This window comes from Ostrinia nubilalis, chromosome 3 (genome assembly GCF_963855985.1).
Source record: "Ostrinia nubilalis chromosome 3, ilOstNubi1.1, whole genome shotgun sequence".
NCBI classification, from domain to species: Eukaryota; Metazoa; Arthropoda; class Insecta; order Lepidoptera; family Crambidae; genus Ostrinia; species Ostrinia nubilalis.
The window spans coordinates 16,441,212-16,452,053 of record NC_087090.1 but is presented as its reverse complement, the minus strand read 5'-3'; positions in this window follow the sequence as shown (position 1 = coordinate 16,452,053).

The window sequence follows — 10,842 nt, the reverse complement described above, 5'->3', positions numbered from 1 at the left end:
GATTAAATACTTACCGATTTCGACAAACAAACATTCCAACTGACCGTAAGGTCACATATTACAAAGTGTACAGTATTTCCTTTGTCACTTGATTGTGTCGTCGTTAGAGATTCACTGAATTTAGATTAACTTGTATTAAAAATTAATTACGTTGTTTTGGTAAACAGAGCAATAAATAACCTCACTTTTTGAATGTCTCCGTTTGACAGATCAATGCGTTACGTTTCATTCTTTTAGTAAAAAAAGTGTATAACAAAATTGAATGTCCGATACTGCATTTTTGTAAAACTTAATATTTAGGCTCTTTAATTTAAATTCTAGCTATTTACAGTATTTTCCCAATGTTTATATTGGAATAACATTATAATGTGTTGAGAGGGGCTATGTGTGGTCAATTAAAGGCTGACTCCAAATTACAATGAACCTTTATTTCGAAAACGGACGGTCTTATATAGAAAAATATTTACAAAATGAGACAAGGACAAAACATATACCTGTTTCACAGAAAACAATTACAAACATTTTAGGGTGAGACAATAAAACGATTACCTACAAACATTATCATAAACGGTCAGAGCGAGACAGAAGGAGAAAAGTATATCTATTTCACACTACACAAATATAAATAAGATGGAGGGTACACAAATTATTGATACTGAATTTAGAATGAGATAGCCTGAACTTACAAATACATCTGTTTCATACGACATGGAAATAATACTTAAAAGACGGTACACGAATATTAATTAATAAGCAAGATAGATAAGGACAGCAAGAAGTTAGTATAGGTTTGTTTCACACAACATAAATATTACACAAAAACAAGGGTACTTCAATAAATAAATAAAAACAGATTACCGACATCTTAAAATAAAAAGTCTAGTAGTAATCTAGGGCAAAGCAGCTCTCATCGTCCAGTGCGGCGGTGCTGCCGGTATGATGCGGACGTATGTCATGTGGTGTCGCCACATAGCTCCCCCTCAAGCGAAGCGTACAACTGGTTTCACTATTCTTCCGGATCGTGTTCTCGTCGCGGTTGTAGTGGTCGCGGGCGTCTTCGTAGTGATGTCGGTAGTGATGTTGTGATCGTTAATGTCTTCGTTGAGTGTGTAAGCAGGCTTTAGTCGATCGATCGAGACGTTGACTTCGCGGTCGGGTAGTTTTATGCGAAATACTTTGTCATCTCGCCGTAGCACAGGATACGGGCCTTCATACGGCGCTTGCAGTGATCTTCGGCCGGAGTCGATGCGCAGAAATACACTTTCGCAGGATTGGAGATCTTTGTGCACGAAAGTTTTAGTGTTGTGTCTTACTGGTTCAGCGGCTTTGAATTCGTTGATAGTGTGACGTAATCGTTCCACGTAGGTGTAGTCCATATTTTGTAATGACGTCATCGGGGTGTTATTGAAGAGATCTCCCGGTAATCTTATGTTAGTTCCGTAGGTCAGTTGTGCGGCGCTTACTCCGGTGTCTTGTCTTATTGCAGCTCGTAGTCCCAGCAGAACGGTAGGTAAAGCGTCAAGCCATTTAGTGTTACGGCTGTTTAGGCTCGCAGTAAGGGCGGTCTTGAGAGTTCGGTGCCACCGTTCTACAATTCCATTGGACTGCGGATGATATGCGGTAGTTCTTGTCTTCTCTATGCCAAGTAGTTTAGTGAGTGATGTGAAAAGTTGGCTCTCGAACTGGCGTCCTTGGTCACTCGTCAGTGTAGAGGGACACCCAAATCGTGAGATCCATCCTTCGTAGACGTGTCTGGCTACTGTCTCGGCGGTTATCTCGTGCAGAGGTATGGCTTCTGGCCAACGGGTTGTGCGGTCTATCATTGTGAGTAGATATCTGTGGCCATGCTGTGAAGGCGGTAGTGGCCCGACGATATCGACGTGTAGGTGTTGAAATCTCTCAGTTGGTGGAAATGAGGTATAGTTGCTGCTGGTATGTCGATTTATCTTGGCCTTTTGACATGGTATGCACGCTTTGGTCCAGTTGCTGATGTCGGCGTTCATCGATGGCCAAAAGTATCTTTCAGTGAGCATTTTTCGGGTTGTGCGAATGCCAGGATGACTTAAGTTGTGTATTGCGTTGTATGCTATACGTCGAAAGTCTTGAGGTAGATACGGCCTTACGTTTGCGGTAGATGTCTCACAGTAGATACTTGCACTATTAGACATTGCAATTTTCTTGAAGTGTAGATTGTCTTGCTTCATAAGTGTTGTTAAATTGCTGTCTTTTTCTTGTGCCAATGCAAGTTGATCGTAGTCAATAGTACTCGGGCATGTTATGTCTTCTATGCGAGAGAGCGAGTCGGCAACAATGTTCTCTTTCCCACTTATGTGACGAATATCACTTGTGAACTCACTGATAAATAGTAGCTGGCGGGTACGACGTGGAGTTTCAGTGTCAGATGTTTTCTTCAGCAGGGCGTAAGTGATTGGCTTGTGGTCGGTGAATATAGTGAGCTGCCTGCCTTCAAACATTTTGCGAAAATGTTTTACTGCCATGTAAATTGACAGTAGTTCTCGGTCGTACGTCGAGTATCGTTGTTGCGTATCGGAGAATTTCTTTGAAAAGTAGCCCAGTGGTTGCCACTTGTCATGCTGGTATTGTTGTAGCACAGCTCCGGCGCAGGTGTTAGATGCGTCACACATAAGTGCTATCGGTGCGTCGTATGCGGGATGCGCGAGTAAAGCTGCGTTTTGAAGGCTAACTTTACACGCTTCGAATGCTTGTGTAGCGTCATCAGTCCATACAATCTTTGTTTTATCGTTTTTCTTGCTATTATGTAGGTACGCGTTCAGTGGAGCTTGTATAGATGCGGCTTGTGGTATGGCGTCTCTGTAGAAGTTGACAGTGCCGAGGAATCTTCTCAGTTCTTCGATAGTATTAGGGCGAGGGAATGCACTGATTGCACTCACTTTCTCATCAGGTGGTTTAATGCCGTGCTGTGACACCATGTAGCCCAGAAACTTGACTTCTTCCTGGCCCAGTGTACATTTCGATGGATTGATAGTGATTCCGTATTCGTTCAGCTTACTCAACACGGTGCGCAGGTGGAGAATGTGGGCTTCTTCAGTTTCAGAACTGATCAAGACGTCATCAATGAATGGGAAAACGTAATCGAGCCCTTGTAGCACTTCATTTATGAACCGTTGAAAGGTTTGTCCGGCGTTCTTCAAACCTGGGCACATTCTCGGGAACTCAAACAGTCCGAAGGGAGTAATTATTGCTGTCTTCTCGATGTGAGCGCTGAATACTGGCAGTTGCTGGTAGGCTCTGTTGAGGTCTATGGTGGAGAATATCTTCTTTCCGTTGAGTTGATAGGTGAAGTCTTTAAGACGTGGCACAGGGTAGCGGTCAGGTTTAGTGGTAGCGTTGAGTCTTCTATAATCACCGCATACCCTGATGTCACCGTTCTTCTTGGGCACTACGTGCAGTGCACTTGCCCACGGGCTTTTGCTCGGTCGGCATAGGCCCTGTTCCACCATGACCTCAAATTCTTTCTTCACAGCTGCGTAGCGATGAGGCGGAATGGGTCTTGCTTTGCAGTATAATGGTGGTCCGGTTGTTTCTATATAATGCTCGACGCAGTGTTTCGGTGTTTCTTTCATTGTTGATATCCGAGTTATTTCAGGAAATTCAGCTAATATATCGTGATATTTCTGACTGCTGTCGATGCTTCGAATTGTTGGTGTAGGGTAGTTTGAAATCTTTGTCTTCACTGATAAGTTTGTGACTTCATCTCTGAGGCTTCTACCCGCAATATCTACGAGTATCTTGTGATATTCTAAGAAATCAGCTCCAATTATCGGTTTGCTGACGGCGGCTATGATGAATTTCCATCTGAATGGACGACGTAGGCCAAGGTCCAACTCGAGCGTCTTCTCACCGTAGGTAGGTATTATAGTGTTGTTAGCTGCATACAAATTGAACGTTGTAGGTTTCATTTGCTGGCTACTTCTTTTAGGAATGACGGAGATGTTCGCACCGGTGTCGATCAAAAACATCAGTTTTGTTTTCTTGTCGGTAACGAAAAGACGGTGTGATTGAACTCTAGCGCTGGTGCCCGTCTCTGCCAACGCTAATGCTAGTTTTCCGGCACATTTTTCTTCATGAATGTACAATTGTCTGCACATTTTCTTGCGTTGTGGCCAAACTTGCGATGATAGTAGCAGTACGGCGAGTTGCTGGGCGTCTGGCTTCGGTTGCGGCTATTCGATCGAGATGATTGCCGATTCTGTCTCCAGTTTCGATAGGGTGAACGTCCTCGTTGGTTATTGTGCGTCACTAGTTGCGTAATAGCTTCTGTCAGCTTGTCGATCTTGTCTTCTAACGCGTTGTATCTTGAAGATGATGAGTGTGGACGGTCGATGGCGAAAACTTCTTGTTGTTGCGCATCATGTAGATGTTGATGATGATTATGTGGCAGCCGTCCCTCAGGGTTTGTGTTCATTTTGATGTATGATGTGTTCGGTAGGGGTCACCACTGTTGAGAGGGGCTATGTGTGGTCAATTAAAGACTGACTCCAAATTACAATGAACCTTTATTTCGAAAACGGACGGTCTTATATAGAAAAATATTTACAAAATGAGACAAGGACAAAACATATACCTGTTTCACAGAAAACAATTACAAACATTTTAGGGTGAGACAATAAAACGATTACCTACAAACATTATCATAAACGGTCAGAGCGAGACAGAAGGAGAAAAGTATATCTATTTCACACTACACAAATATAAATAAGATGGAGGGTACACAAATTATTGATACTGAATTTAGAATGAGATAGCCTGAACTTACAAATACATCTGTTTCATACGACATGGAAATAATACTTAAAAGACGGTACACGAATATTAATTAATAAGCAAGATAGATAAGGACAGCAAGAAGTTAGTATAGGTTTGTTTCACACAACATAAATATTACACAAAAACAAGGGTACTTCAATAAATAAATAAAAACAGATTACCGACATCTTAAAATAAAAAGTCTAGTAGTAATCTAGGGCAAAGCAGCTCTCATCGTCCAGTGCGGCGGTGCTGCCGGTATGATGCGGACGTATGTCATGTGGTGTCGCCACAAATGTATCTTGATTGATCATGGATTCGGAACGTTCTAGAAATTTGACATATTCTGAGTGAAACGAGGCGCGCAGGTGACGTTCAGAAACTTGCTTGTTTGTTATTTTTTTTTCTTCCTAAAGTTTAATTATTTAATTAAATTTAAATGGGAGAAGCAGTGTTGTGAGTTCTCATATCGAAATTGTTCAATGAGAGGCTGGTTGGCACAGGTGGCATTTGTTGAAAGTAAAGATAAAAATTATACAAAACTGCTTGATATTGTGATTTGTTGGAGTGACAAGTTTTCGAACGAAGATCTGAGTCACGGGTGATGACCGGCGCTTTTTGGAGTGTCCTTTTCTTTTTTGCTCTGCTGACCGCGGTCGTGAACAGAAGTTTTGTAGTGTGTGGTGTTGTGGCATTCTGAGTCGGCCCTAAAAGTGCCCTTTCCCAACTCAAACGGGCAGGGCACGCATTATTATTGTGGTCGAAATAAGGGAATTCCGGTTGGACACCGAAATCCCGCTGTCCGCCGATTTCGTGGACTCACTGCCACGTGCTGAATTTTATTGCTGAAGGTGGGCAGGTCCTATTCCAAGGATTACCTTGGGTTTCTTCTTGCTATTTTGTTGTTTGCATTGGCGGCATTGTTAACCAATGCACGTGGTTGTTATTCGCAGATTGTGTGTGGTTGGGCAGTGCTCGGTGGCGAGCCTCTGCGCTGTCTGCTGTTGCTGTCTGTTGTTGCTGATGTTGCCTCCATAGCAGGTATGTTGTGGTTTCTTCTTCAAACTCATTCGCCTCTCCGCTGAGTTGGGATGAATTGATAGAAACGTGGCACTCGGTCACGGGCTACCCTACTTCATAGGTTGGCTCCGTTTTCTATTCAGCTTGTCAATTATTTTGGTTACTTTGAAAAAGTAGATTACCCATGTAATAATCACATTTTACCAAAATATTACTTCCTAAATAAATTTACTATTGTAATGTATTATCGATGGATTTTGTTGTGTTCACATTTGCTCCATCCTCGAGAGCGATGGATTGTTGTTTTTAAATTGTTTTTAATATTAATATTATGTATTGTGCTGTTGTATAATATAATTTTTTATTGTACAATAGGAGGTGTATGGTACCGGCTGCTCTGTTTGGCACCGGCTATAAGGTGTTTGGCACCGGCTGTCCCGCAGTGCCGGACGCTTGCTGCGCCCGACGGGTGCGGAGGGGGTTGAGCCGAGTGGTGGTGACTAGCGCGCTAATCCCGTATTATTAAGTATTTTTAATCCATACCAACCAAACGGCCCAACGACCCATCCCTTTTTTTTTTAGTTTTATTGTCTCACCCGCAATAAATTGTTGTCAATTCAAATATCAATTTTTTTATTTTGCTCCGGCAAAAATTTCTTATTTACATGGCGCCCGAACAGGGACGTTGTTGGGTCCGTCGAGGTTCTCCCTGGCACTGGTCTATTGCTCAGTGACGGATTGGTTGGTCATCTTAAAATTTTTTTTTTTTTTTTTTTTTTTTTTTTATCCACAACGAGGAAGCTCTTTTTGATGCTGTTGTGATACTATGTTGAGTGTGATCATGCTGTGTTAGTGTTTAACTAATATTAGTTAAAATATTGTACCTTATTTACTTTTTTATGAACGTTCATTTTGTAAAGTCAACATGAAGGAGGAACGCCCTATCCGTTTCAATCTTTTGAATAAAAATGAATTAATTTACGAAGTTGTGATCCGTGATGCTGTGCCTGAGCGAACTGTACAGTTGTTGCGTGCTCAAATTAAACGTTTGGCTCAGGATATACCTAGCGATGAGGTGAGTGTGTTTGAAGGAGATACACTGGCTGAGCTCAGGATTATTTCTTTTAAAATAGACGAGCTTGAGGAGCTCTGTGATAGGAAACCCCTATTACTCAAAAAACTAAATAGATTGCAGACTTTAGGAAACCACATCTTCCATAGGTTGAGTCGTGTTGAGGCTGCGGATGAAGATGATAGGACTTTGTGCGAACAGTTGGATGAGCGTCTCATCCTACTTTTAAAACGGATCGACCGTATGACGCACACATTCGTTAGCAGTTATGATTTCCAACCTGCTGAGGAGGAAGTTTCTAAGGTCTCTGGTTTGGCTGCGAATGAGTCGTCCATGGTCAAGCCTGTGAATTGTTCTGCGTGTGTCCACTCTTTGAATTTGAGGTTTAACGGGAAAGACAGTGTGCAGAATTTTATTGTTAGAATTGAGGAGTTGTGTCTGTCTCGGAATATTTCGAGGGAGAAATTATTTAACTCGGCAGTCGAATTATTTACCGATGAGGCCCTATATTGGTACCGAGGTACTCGTGACCAACTAAATAGTTGGGAGGATTTAAAAGCGTCGTTGCTGGAGGAGTATTTACCCTACGATTATGATCATCGTTTGTTGCAGGAGATTCGTTCAAGGACCCAAGGTCCTGACGAATCGATATGTAGTTACCTAAGCCTTATGCAAAATTACTTTTCGAGGTTGCGTAAACCTTTGGACGAGGAAGAGAAGTTGAGCTTACTCAAATTCAACATTAGGCCATCCTACTCCATTCCTTTGGTCAATGTTGAAATAAAATCGTGGGCCGACTTGAAGAGGCATTGTAGGCAGTTAGAAGCAGCGAGACAGAGGGCGGAATCCTTCGCTGAACCCCCGCGCAGTGTACCGAATACTGTCGCCCCTGACCTGGCCTACAAAAGTAAGTCTGCTCGTCCAAAGTGTGAGGCTGTAGTTAAAAGTCCGAGCATGGAGAAGTTTTGCGTGCGTTGCCGTGTGAAGGACCACACGCTCCGTGATTGTAAGGCGCCTCATGTTATTATTTGTTATCGTTGTGGTGAGAAGGGCGTGACCGCTGCCAATTGTCCGAAGTGTGCACGCCAGAAGGACGTAAAAGTTTCTGGAGTCACAAAACGCGTGGTGACGGACCTTCGTTTCGATATTACACCTGTTGAAGAGTGGCGTGCTTGGTGTGAGTACGTGCGTGTATTTTCAAAAAATTGCAAAGCTAATGTGCGACGGTCCGACCAGATAATTGTCAGGACGCACGTCCTTATCTAAATGTTGAAATTGGTGGTGTTCCGTGTTCTGGATTGCTAGATTCTGGAGCGGAAGTTTCTGTTGTTGGTGGTTCTGCTGTGAATTGTTTTTCTCACCTGGGTGAGTTGTATAAATCGGATTCGACTGATGCTGTGGTAACGGCGAATGGTTCAACTTCCCCTTCGGTTGGATATATGTTTTTACCTGTCGTAGTGAATGATGTGTTAAAGGTTATAAAGTTTTATGTGGTTCCTAGATTTTCGTCGTCTTTGTTGTTTGGCATCAACTTCTGGAAAGCTTTTCAGATAGCGCCTGATGTTATGCGACTTGTGAATCGGAGGGATTCGATGGTTGGGCATGCTGAGGCAGTCGTGTCTCGGAAGTTGACTGGTGATGCTGGTAAAGCTTTTAAACACCTGAAGGTTCGTCGTAGACCCTTCCAGTGTGTCAGCGTCGGTTTTGTTGGTTCACTGCCCAGGTCTCGACGGAAAGTGTTCGAAGCGGATAGGCAATTGAGGGAATCTCACTTGCGAGATGCTGATTGTTGTGATAGGCGTCTGAGGGACGTAGTGGTTAAGAAAGATGATGTTGTTTGGCGGAGTACGCATGTTCGTGGTGTAGCTCCGGGATTTAAAAGTTATGTAGGGTAGATTGAAGTTTGTTGAGGTGTTAGTTTTTTTTGTTATGTATTGTGGTGGTTCTGTTTCTGTAAGATAGGATTATGCTGGAGGGCCAGCGTGAATTTTTCTCGTTATCCTCGTAAAATTCTGGTGGGTGAGGGGGTACTGTAACACTTTTTTTGGCGAGATTAAATACTTACCGATTTCGACAAACAAACATTCCAACTGACCGTAAGGTCACATATTACAAAGTGTACAGTATTTCCTTTGTCACTTGATTGTGTCGTCGTTAGAGATTCACTGAATTTAGATTAACTTGTATTAAAAATTAATTACGTTGTTTTGGTAAACAGAGCAATAAATAACCTCACTTTTTGAATGTCTCCGTTTGACAGATCAATGCGTTACGTTTCATTCTTTTAGTAAAAAAAGTGTATAACAAAATTGAATGTCCGATACTGCATTTTTGTAAAACTTAATATTTAGGCTCTTTAATTTAAATTCTAGCTATTTACAGTATTTTCCCAATGTTTATATTGGAATAACATTATAATGTATCTTGATTGATCATGGATTCGGAACGTTCTAGAAATTTGACATATTCTGAGTGAAACGAGGCGCGCAGGTGAAGTTCAGAAACTTGCTTGTTTGTTATTTTTTTTTTCTTCCTAAAGTTTAATTATTTAATTAAATTTAAATGGGAAAAGCAGTGTTGTGAGTTCTCATATCGAAATTGTTCAATGAGAGGCTGGTTGGCACAGGTGGCATTTGTTGAAAGTAAAGATAAAAATTATACAAAACTGCTTGATATTGTGATTTGTTGGAGTGACAAGTTTTCGAACGAAGATCTGAGTCACGGGTGATGACCGGAGCTTTTTGGAGTGTCCTTTTCTTTTTTGCTCTGCTGACCGCGGTCGTGAACAGAAGTTTTGTAGTGTGTGGTGTTGTGGCATTCTGAGTCGGCCCTAAAAGTGCCCTTTCCCAACTCAAACGGGCAGGGCACGCATTATTATTGTGGTCGAAATAAGGGAATTCCGGTTGGACACCGAAATCCCGCTGTCCGCCGATTTCGTGGACTCACTGCCACGTGCTGAATTTTATTGCTGAAGGTGGGCAGGTCCTATTCCAAGGATTACCTTGGGTTTCTTCTTGCTATTTTGTTGTTTGCATTGGCGGCATTGTTAACCAATGCACGTGGTTGTTATTCGCAGATTGTGTGTGGTTGGGCAGTGCTCGGTGGCGAGCCTCTGCGCTGTCTGCTGTTGCTGTCTGTTGTTGCTGTCTGTTGTTGCTGATGTTGCCTCCATAGCAGGTATGTTGTGGTTTCTTCTTCAAACTCATTCGCCTCTCCGCTGAGTTGGGATGAATTGATAGAAACGTGGCACTCGGTCACGGGCTACCCTACTTCATAGGTTGGCTCCGTTTTCTATTCAGCTTGTCAATTATTTTGGTTACTTTGAAAAAGTAGATTACCCATGTAATAATCACATTTTACCAAAATATTACTTCCTAAATAAATTTACTATTGTAATGTATTATCGATGGATTTTGTTGTGTTCACATTTGCTCCATCCTCGAGAGCGATGGATTGTTGTTTTTAAATTGTTATTAATATTATGTATTGTGCTGTTGTATAATATAATTTTTTACTGTACAATAGGAGGTGTATGGTACCGGCTGCTCTGTTTGGCACCGGCTATAAGGTGTTTGGCACCGGCTGTCCCGCAGTGCCGGACGCTTGCTGCGCCCGACGGGTGCGGAGGGGGTTGAGCCGAGTGGTGGTGACTAGCGCGCTAATCCCGTATTATTAAGTATTTTTAATCCATACCAACCAAACGGCCCAACGACCCATCCCTTTTTTTTTTTTAGTTTTATTGTCTCACCCGCAATAAATTGTTGTCAATTCAAATATCAATTTTTTTATTTTGCTCCGGCAAAAATTTCTTATTTACAGTATGCAGCGCGCACGCACACACTGACAAAATTTTGCGTTGATTAGCGGTGAGTTGCCCCGAATTTTGTCAGTGTGTGCGTGCGCGCCGCATACGTGTTGGCGCGCTCACATACAAACCGCGCTCGGTGCGTTTCTATGAAGAT